The sequence below is a fragment of the Miniopterus natalensis genome, chromosome 9 (genome assembly GCF_054644295.1).
Source record: "Miniopterus natalensis isolate mMinNat1 chromosome 9, mMinNat1.hap1, whole genome shotgun sequence".
NCBI classification, from domain to species: domain Eukaryota; kingdom Metazoa; phylum Chordata; class Mammalia; order Chiroptera; family Miniopteridae; genus Miniopterus; species Miniopterus natalensis.
The window spans coordinates 64,890,125-64,900,737 of record NC_142089.1 but is presented as its reverse complement, the minus strand read 5'-3'; the positions used below and the strand labels follow the sequence as shown (position 1 = coordinate 64,900,737).

The following is a 10,613-nucleotide window of genomic DNA, read 5'->3' as shown; positions in this document are numbered from 1 at the left end:
TTCCTAATCTTCATTGAAAAAAATTATCTCTAAATACCAAAAAAGAAAAGAAAAATTAGATAACTGCAATATATACTTCTTCAGCTCCAATTCAGAGAATTTGAGGAAATATCTTTTAGGGCTATGGCTTTATCCAAATCAGATATACTTTCGGATAGATCTCTTTGGAGGGTTTTCCAACAGGTTTATATCATACAAATAATTCAATGTCTATACAATTTTATTTTTATTTATTATTATTTTTTACTTTATAAATAATTATCTTTATTTAAAAAAATTTTTAAGTTGAATTTATTGGGGTGACATTGGTTAATAAAATTATACAGGTTTCACGTATACAATTCTATAATACGTCATCTGTATATTATACTGTGTTTATCACCCCCTAGTCAAGTCTCCTCCCATCCCCATTTTCTCCCCTTTAACCTCTTCTCCGCACCCCCTTCCCTCTGGCAATCATCACGCTGTTGTCTGTGTCCATGAGTCTTTCTTTTTTATTCTTTGCTTAATCCCTTCACCTTTTTCACCCAGCCCCCCAATCCGCCTCCCCTCTGACAGACGTCAGTCTCTTTTCCGTATCTATGAGTCTGTTTCTATTTTGTTAGTTTATTTTGTTCATTAGAGTCCACATATAAGTGAAGTCATATGGTACTTGTCTTTCTCTGACTGGCTTATTTCACTTAGCAAAATGCTCTACAAGTCCATCCGTGGTGTCTCGAAAGGTAAGATTTCCTTCTTTTTTTTTTTTTTTTTTTTTTTACAGCTGAATAGTATGCCATGGTGTAAATGTCCCACAGCTCTTTATCCACTCATCTACTGACGGGCACTTGGGCTGCTTCCAAAACTTGGCTATTATAAATAATGCTGCGGTAAACATAGGGGTGCATATATTCTTTCAAATTAGTGTTTTCGGTTTCTTCAGATATATTCCCAGAAGTGAAATCACTGGGTCATAAGGCAGTTCCATTTTTAATTTTTGAGGTAATTCCCTACTGCTTTCCTTTTCACAGTAGCTGCACCAGCCTGTATTCCTAACAGTGCATGAGGGTTCCCTTTCCTTCATGTCCTTTCCAACACTTGTTTGTTGATTTATTGATGGTAGCCACTCTGACAGGTGTGAGGTGATGTCTCATTGTGATCTGAATTTTCATTTGCATTTCTCTGACGATTAGTGACACTGAGCATTTTTTCATGTCTGTTGGCCATCTGTACGTCCTCTTTGGTGAAGTGTCTATTCAGGTCCTCTGCCCATTTTTTAATTGGACTGTTTTACTTTTTTGGTGTTGAGTTTTATAAGTTTTTTATAAATTTTGGATGTTAACTTCTTATCTGATGTATCATTAGTGAATATGTTCTCCCATTCAGTGGGTTGTCTTTTAATTTTGTTGATGGCTTCCTTTGCTGTGTAAAACTGTTTTAGTTTGATATAGTCCCATTTGTTTATTTTTTCTTTTGTTTCCCTTGCCTGAGGAGATATACCAGAAAAATTATTGTTTTGAGAAATGTCTGAGTTTTTGTTGCTTATGTTTTCATCTAGGATTTTTATGGTTTCTAGCCTAACAGTTAAGTCTTTAATCCATTTTGAGTTTTTTCTTTTGTATGGTGTAAGACGGTGGCCTAGTTTCATTGTTTTGCATGTATCTCTACAATTTTCCCAACACCATATATTGAATAGGCTATTTTTACCCCTTTGTATGTTTTTGTCTCCTTTGTCAAATATTAATTGACTGTAAAGGTGTGGGTTTATCTCTGGAATCTCTATTGTGTTCCATTGATCTATATGTATGTTTTTATGCCAGTACCCTGCTGTTTTGATTACTATGGTCTGGTAGTATAGTTTGACATCAGGTAGTGTCATTCCTCCAACTTTGTTCTTTCTCAAGATTGCTGTGGCTATTCAGGGTCTTCTGTGGTTTCATATAAAGTTTTGGAATATTTGTTCTAGTTCTGTGAAATATACCGCAGGTATCTTGATAGGAATTGTGTTGAATCTATAGGTTGCTTTGGGTAGTATGGGCATTTTAATGATGTTAATTCTTCCTATCTATGAGGACGGTATATGCTTCCAGTTATTTGTATCTTCTTTAATTTCTTTCTTTAGTGTCTTACAGTTTTCTGAGTACCAGTCTTTTACACCGTTGGTTAAATTTATTCCTAGGTATTTCATTTCTTTTGAAGCAATTATAAATGGGATTGTTTTCTGAGTTTCCCTTTCTGATAGTTCATTATTGGTGTATAAAATGCAACAGATTTCTGGATATTTATTTTGTATCCTGCTACTTTACCAAATTTATTGATCAGTTCTAGTAGTTTTTGGTGGAATTGTTAGGGTTCTCTATATACAGTATCATGTCATTTGCAAATAATGACAGTTTTACTTCTTCCTTTCCAATTTGAATGCCTTTTATTTCTTCTTGTCTTATTGCTGTGGCTAGGACTTCCAAGGCTATGTTGAATAAGGTGGGGAAAGGGGACATCCCTGGCTTGTTCCTGATCTTAAGGGAAATGCTTTTAGTTTTTACTCATTGAATATGACGTTGGCTGTGGGTTTGTCATATATGGCCTTTATTACGTTGAGGTATGTTCCCTCTATTCCCACTTTGCTGAGAGTTTTTATCTTCAGTGGGTGCTGGATTTTATCAAATGCTTTTTCTGCATCTATTGATATGATTATGTGTCCCCCTCTCCCCCTTCATTCTGTTTATGTGATGTATCACATTTATTGATTTGCAGGTATTGTACCAATCTTGCATCCCTGGAGTAAATTTTACTTGATCATGGTGTGTCAATGTCTACAAAGTTTTAAATCTTGGCAACCTGAAGTTCTCATTTTACCTTTGAAATATCAGATTCTTTGAAAGGTTGATTTCAAATACTGTGGCCCATCAGAGAGAAAAATCAAAGCTGAAAGGCTACTGGTGATGAAAACTATTAATAACAGACTTGTAGAGACTCATAGGTCTCTTCTTCTCTTTCCTCCTTTCCTCTTCATTATTTTTCTTCCTCTTCTTTAACTAAAAAAATGACAATCACAATTGCTGGGTGGCTGGATGGGGGAAGAGAGGATGAAAGAATTTCACAACCTAAAATCTGTTAACTTTTTCCCCCTCAAACCCTTTTCCCAGAAGTGTTTGAAGGTATTTGGCATCTCTTCTCTTCCATGGAATCTTCCCCACCAAACTGGAGACAAGATTTATTCCATACACCCTTATTGAACACCTCCTGTGCACTAAGCCAGGTGCTGGGCTTAGATACATAAGCACCTTATGAGTTTCTTCATGTCCTTTCAGAGCACTGGCTGAAGAAATCACATTCTTTAGCAATTGATTACCGTGTTGTCTAGTTCTACAATGATTTCTTTATGGAACATCTTACCTTCCTGGGGGGTAATGTGGCTTAGGGGAAAGACCATGAGTTCTGGAGTCAGAGCTAAGTTTGAATTTTGACATGGCCCTTGTTTAAACTTTCTGAAATTTACTTTCTTCATCTGTAAAGTGGAACTTGCAGGATTGCTGTGAGGAATGGCATCATATTGGGATACTGGCAGGATGTTTTGCAGGCCTCCTTTTAAATACATCAATTATTATACTCCTATACATTACATATTATACAATTCTATATATTTATAAATGCATATGTGTATATAAAATCAGGCAAAGAACATTTTCATAGTGCTTTCAATTGGCTCAAAGGGAAAAGAGATAGGGAAATGTGGATTCCTATGATACGGTACTTATACTTTAAGTCTCATTTTCATCTTGTTTAGATCGTCAGAGTAGTTATGAGAGGTAGATACCATCAAACACATTTAAAGACCAGAAATCAAGTCTCAGAAGGTTAAGTACCTTCCAAGAATACTACTATCTTTGGAGGATTTTCCATCATGGTTTTATTGTATAAATTTAAAAACTTGTTTTCCCGCATTTCTATTTTGGTTTTGACATATTGGATCTTTTAGAAGGTTATCTTCAAATACTTGTTCCATTCAGGATCTTGCTCTATTCAAGAATACAATTAACCATGCATAGTATATCCTCAGGAGGCAGGGCCAAGAAAGAGGCCTGCTGCTGCTTTATGGCGACTAGGAAGCACTGAGCCCTTTGAGTACTGAGATTTTCAGCTTGATTCTAGGGCTGGATCTCTTGGGAATGAGTTCAGTAAGAGCAAAATATAACTTATCTTGAGAAACTCATTTAAGATTCTGATGTCAGTGAAATATCTTTTTTTAAGTATGTATAAAATCTTGATAAAAATGTCTCCTGGAATGAATGAGTACTGTTTTCTTGAGTTTACTAAAGGAGCAGATACAGCACTTGGCACTTTGCAGGTTTAGCTGGCCTCCCTCCCTCCCTTCTTTCTCTCTTTTTCCTCCCTCCTTCCCTTCTTTTTTGTTATTTGGAGGGGGTGTTGCTTGCCTCCCTTTCTGTAATTAAACCCACTCCCTGATTATAGAGGAAGGCATATGATCTGGATTAGGCCTGCCAAATTCTTTCAGTGGAGAGTTTGAATATTGAGTGTAGACACCAGAGACAAAAAGTAAATGGAGCTGGTACATGTGATGGCTGGACCTTAGCTGAGTAGTCCATGGAAGGGCTCCTGCTGCTGTCCCCTGGGGCTGCCCCTGTGTTTTGTCCTTCCAAAGGCCTGGTTGTCCACCTCTTCCATAATTTGGTGAGCTATCTCAATATCTTTCCAACACATTAGTTGTTTTGCTTAAATTAGTCAGAGTTAGTTTATGTTGCCTAAAACCAAAGAACCTTACTTAAGTGACTAGATATATATAATCTATCTTAATCTTCACATCAATCCTACATAGTAGGTATCATTCTTCACATTTCACAGATGAGAAATGGAAGCTTGTGAGGGTTATGTGCCCAAGATCATACTGTTAGGAAGAGGCAGAACTGGTGTTCAAATTCAGTTCTTCCTGGCTATAAAACCCAATATTGTATCAACTATACTTTAATGGCTTGAAATTTAAAAAATATTTGCAATGTTTGAGACAATCCACAAAACTTAATAGCTTTAAGATATAAAAAGTTTTTAAGAATCAGTCCTGTCCCAGAGACTCCAGACCAAGACCAACAGGATGCCCCACTGGGCTGAGTGACTATTTCCTGACAATGTTGCTCACTTGGTGTACATCCTGGAAGATTCTATTGTGGACCCACAGAACCGGACCATTACCACCTTCACCTGAAACATCAACCATGCCCAGCTTAAGGTGGTGGAGGAATGATGTATTTACTGTGTGAACTCTGAGAACAGCTGCTGGACTGAAATCCACCAGAAAGCCTAGGTCTCCTCTAGTTTATTTGGCATCTTCAGAGCTGTCCAGGAATTTGGCCTCACCTGGTTCAAAAGCAATGTGACCAAGATAATGAAGGGTTTTGAATACACCTTGGCTAAGCTGCAAGGTGAGGTCCCTTCCAAAACCCTTGCTGAGATAGAAAAAAGAAGCCAAGGAGAAGGCAAAGGAGACGGCACTGGCAGCTACAGAGGCCAAGGACCTTGCCAGCAAGGCAGCCACCAAGCAGCAGCAACAGCAGCAGCAGTGTGTGTAGCCAGCCCAGGCCCTGGTGAAGCAGCACACCAGACCATCTGGCTCCAATCCCCCTGTTCTCGCCCCTTATACTTTATCAAAAGTCAACTTCCAGTCCAATCTGCCTGGGTAGTGGGTTGGGGGTTATGTCTTGTTTGGCCTCTACACTGCACCAGACAGGTTACTCAGACCTGGACTGGGCCTGCTTCTTCCTGCACCTGGTAGCTGAGAACAGAGGTGAAGAGAGGCGACCTGACTTGCCTGGAGTCACAGACAGCATGCAGGCAAAGTGCTCATAAATGCTAGACTGTAAGCTCCACAAGGGTAGGGATCTTTGTTCTGTTCTCTGATATGTTGCAAGTACCTGGAACAATATCTAGCACATGATAGTCACTCAATAAATAGTTGTTGAATTAAAAAAAAATAGTAGTCAGAATGAACATCTTTGTCTTGTTCCTGATCTTTTAAGCTTTTACCATTAAATATGATGTTAGTTGTGGTTTTTTTGTAGATGCCCTTTATTAGATTGAAGGAGTTCCCTTGTATTTCTAGTTTGTTGAATGTTTTAGTCATATAAGAGTTTTGGATATTGTCCATTGCTTTTTCTGTATCTATTTAGATGACCTTGTGGCTTTTTACCCTTTATTATACTAATATGGTGTTTTGAAACTTACAGTTGTAAAATGAATAAGTTCTAGGATCTAATGTACAGCAAGGTGATTATAGTTAACAATACTGGATTATATACTGAAAGCTAGTAAGAGAGTAGATCTTAAATGGTCTCATCACACACACACACACACACACACACACACACACACACAAATGGTAATTATGTGAGGTGATCGAGGTATTAACTAACCTTATTGTGCTAATCATTTTGCAATATATGCAAGTATCAAATCATCACACTGTATGCCTTAAGCTTATACAATATTATATGTCAATTATATCTCAATAAAGATGGAAAAAAAGATTAGCAAGAGAGTTGAGGCTATGAACCACAGACTCTTAGATGAAAAAGGAAGGAAATGAAACCTGGAAGTGGTGGAAAAGAGCAAAGTAGGATAGTTAGTGCCCCAGAGGTTTTGATAGGACTGACGAATATGTGTGCTGGGAGTAACTGTGTGTCGGCTGGAATGATAGTAGTCTGTGGTCAGGGGTGGCTTATATTAATGAACAGATTCAGAGATGGAACAGTCCTGAGTTATGTCAGTTATGGGAGGGGGTAGCCAAAACAAAACAGAAGAGGAAGTTTCCAAAGTCATGAAGTTGGATTGGCTTTGAAGATAATAAAGTCACTCATGATGACAGCAGAATTTAGGGTCAAGAGAAAAAACTGCAAGCCAGCTCCCAAATAATTCACTTAAGTGCAACCCATACAGTGGAACATATACTGGAACTTGAGTCTGGAGCCCTGGATTGTACATTCTCAAATTATACTCAGTACTGTTCTTGCCTTGCTCTTCCTGTGTTTACCACCTTCAATTACATTATGATTATTGGTAGAATCTCTCCTTTATCTGATTATAAGTTCCTTTAAGTTCAAGTGCAGTGTCTTAATTATCATTGAGTGACTCAGATGACATTATCCAGGTCAGATATGCAATAAATTTTATATTGATTGAATGAATAGGAGAAAAAGTGAACAAAAAGGCACCGTTTTGGAGGGTAGAGAGGCCAGCTTTCATTTCCCCCAGTGCGGCTTAGTTGATCACAGGTCCCTTTCTCATCTCTCCCCAGCTCCAGGCTAACCAGTCAGATACTTTTCAAAAAATTAGAAAAAATCTAGAGACACTGGTGAAACTGAATAAAAGAAAAAAGCCTTGCCTGTTACTTACCTTCGATTGGCTGCTTCCTATTTGTCTTTCTACTGCCTTTCAACATTGCAACTCAGAATTTCTAAGCATCAAGCATCACGTTGTCAAACAGACTTTAGTGTGATTCAGCTTTAAAAGCCTTATCATGGATTGACTTTCCCCTCCGAAAGCCAATAGGTGGCTTAGAGAGCACAAAATAAATAAAGAGACAAATTAGAGTCATCTGGATCTTTTATAACACATCCATCTTCTAATGTTTTCCTTGTAACGATTAAGCTTTTTATGAACGAAAATTGTTTTCCATATGGTCTGACTTGTCTGCTCCTTAGCATTTCTGCTCATTTAACCAAAGTGTTATTAATGTTGTGTAATTAAAAAATCATGAAAATGGAGAATGATTTGCTATACACACATACACAGTAAGTCCTCACTTAATGTTGTTGTTCGGTCCTGTGACTTTATTCGAAATGACATATAATGAAACCAATTTTACCATAAGCTAATTGATATAAAGACTTAAGTTCCTACAGCCTCTTATCAATGTTATAACGAACTGTTGTTAAAAGAAACGATGTTATTTGAGAACCTGTTGTGTGCCAGAGCCTGTGTGCGCGTGTAATGAAATTTCACATTGTACCACTTGTAAATGTTAATTTTATTTCTTAAACCTGGTAACTAGAGGCTGCAATGAAGGATGAGGGTGGAGTAAGTTGAATGAGGAAAAGACAGCATATTCAATTCTGTGGCCTAAAGATATAACCAGGGCTTGCTTTCTACTTTCTTGGACAAATTGTATTTGTCTTTGGTATATTCCTATACTCCTTTCTGGGATAAAAGAGTAAGTTGCCTTTGGCAACTGTCATTACATTGATCCCTGTGGTTGACTCTGTGCTTTTCTTTGATGGCTATATTTCTTCCTCCTGAAGCTGTGCATGAGGATATTGAAGACGATGACTTTCAATTCGTTGTTTAGTTAAGTGAATACAAATAGATGCAGCAGTCAACGTTTCTCATGCTTTCTTCTGTTTATTGGTACTTCTGCCCTCACTTCTCCCAGGTGTCCAGAATTCCTTGTAAATTTTTGGCTGCCCAGTATTCAGTGTTGTAATGCTTCATGAAGGCTTCCCCTTCCTCAACAAGCTTCATGCTTTGCATTTCATTGTTTCCTTCCCTTCAATCCTTCCATTAACATTCCCTTTCCCTTGTGCTCAGTGAATTAATAGATGTTAAGTGTCTGCTCTTGCTTATCCCAATGTTTACAACTAATGATTACAGAACTTATCCTCTAGTTTAAGTCAAAGTTTCCCTACATAAACAATCACAAAAAAAGCAATTAAGGGTCAACTCTATCACATCAGCCATAGGACTAATTTTCAGAGAAAGAAGAGGTCAGTATGTGCTGGAGCAGTTAGAGAAAGATGAATGGAATCCACATGCACCAGTGTCTGGAGATGACGAATTAATGTTTTATTTCCTTATTGAATAACTTACAGGAATAACTGGAAATTAACAAAATAAGATATATGGCATTGTAAGGAGGTTTCTGGTCAAGGCTATATAAGCTCCTCAAATCACTTAGCTTCCTACATAGTGTACTTTCCTCCTATCAGCTAAAAGCTCACAGCCCCAAATTTCTTCCTGTTCATGGGGGCACTATGTAGAAGCCATGGTCAAACATGTACAGGGTTTTGCTCCCATTGGAGTCTCTAGGCGGGTTGACTGAAGACAAAGATGATTGCAATGATGTCAACCTGAACAGTAGAGTTTCTGCATGCCTGTAATTTGGGAAGGGACTGTAGGCTAAGCATTTTCAAATACTCGGAGCTTATCTAATTTTAATAGCTTTTCAGTGACATGAAGAATCAGACTTTCTTTCTGCAAATCATTTTCTAAGAATTAGACCTCATACTTCTGTTCCCTCTGGTAGACCAGTTAACCTGCCATTCTGTCTCTTTTTTAAAACTAAATTTGATTTTTGAGAGATTTAATCTCATTCCCTATCACAACATTATTTTTCATAACAGCAGGAAGAAATTTGATAAACTATTCTAGTTTCTTACATTTGTGAATTTAATTCCCACTTCGTCAAAATGGCTTCTGTCAGGGGATGAAACCAGATGCACCAAGTTGTTCAAGTCTTAAATGTCTTTCCAGCTTGTTGAAGCAATTGCATTAAAAATCTTAATAAATATGGTTGCTGACTTTCTTGCTCCCTCTGTGTTCCTGTTGCAGTTACACTATTTATACTTGAGCTTTTGTCACATCTGATTAGAATTCAATGATGCCCTTTCCACTCCCCTGCTTTAAGTTATCACCTCCCTCAAGTCTTCTCTTCCATGCATTGAACTTCCATCAATTTCTTTCTTGGATTGAAAAGAGGTGGGGTGGTATAGCAAGAAGGGCATTGGTCCCAGAGACACCCAGGTTTAAATCCTAGCTCTAGCTTTTGTTAGCTGCATGATCTTGGATATTTTAACTTTTCTGACACTTAATGCCACGACACTTACCTTGAAGAGTTGTTAGGATTCAATAAAATAACCCATGCAACAGCATCTGCCACAATGATTTGCATGTAGCAAATCATTCTGCCTATTTTTCCCCCTTTTGTTTATGTATTTGGTCATAATCAAGAAACAGGAATTTCTTATTTAAAGAGGGATTATTTAAAACTTAGTTCTGTATTCTACGTACACTTTCTGTAGGCTAGTGACTCCCATTGGGATTTCTTAGGTGTCTCCTATACTATTTTTATTATTACTATTTATCCATATAGCACTTGATGTTTACAATGTGCTTTTGTGTTTTTATGTGCCTTAATGTGTTCTTGTAATGTGTAGCATACACAGCCTGAAATTCATCTTGTAGGCTCACTGCTCTGCATGGGGTGTTGCTTACATGATCATCTTGTTCTGAGCTTCCCGGCCTTCTTACCTGCAGTGTTCACTTGGTCAAGAAATTCAATTGCCACAAAGTGGGGCTTTTCAACCTGGGACTCTACAAAGACAACAGAAAATATCTATTGAGCTCCAAGGAAACATGGTAGAGGCTTTGTCTGCATTTTTCTACTTCTCTTGGGAATTATATAGAACAAGAAGTTGAATGGAAAAAAAAAATCCACAAATTCCATTTTCAGTGAAACCAGGAGACCTAGAAATGCCTTAAACTACCACACACACACACACACACACACACACACACTGCCAAAAGCAACTGAGGCTAGCAGAAGCCAGCAAGGAGCTGCATGGTGAGTG

General features: G+C 37.8%; 1 pseudogene; it reads left to right on the top strand.

Annotated features, from left to right (window-relative positions):
* Window positions 1-688: 688 nt before the first annotated feature.
* On the top strand, window positions 689-5,564 carry LOC107531330 (PRELI domain-containing protein 1, mitochondrial pseudogene; annotated as a pseudogene).
* Window positions 5,565-10,613: the final 5,049 nt, after the last annotated feature.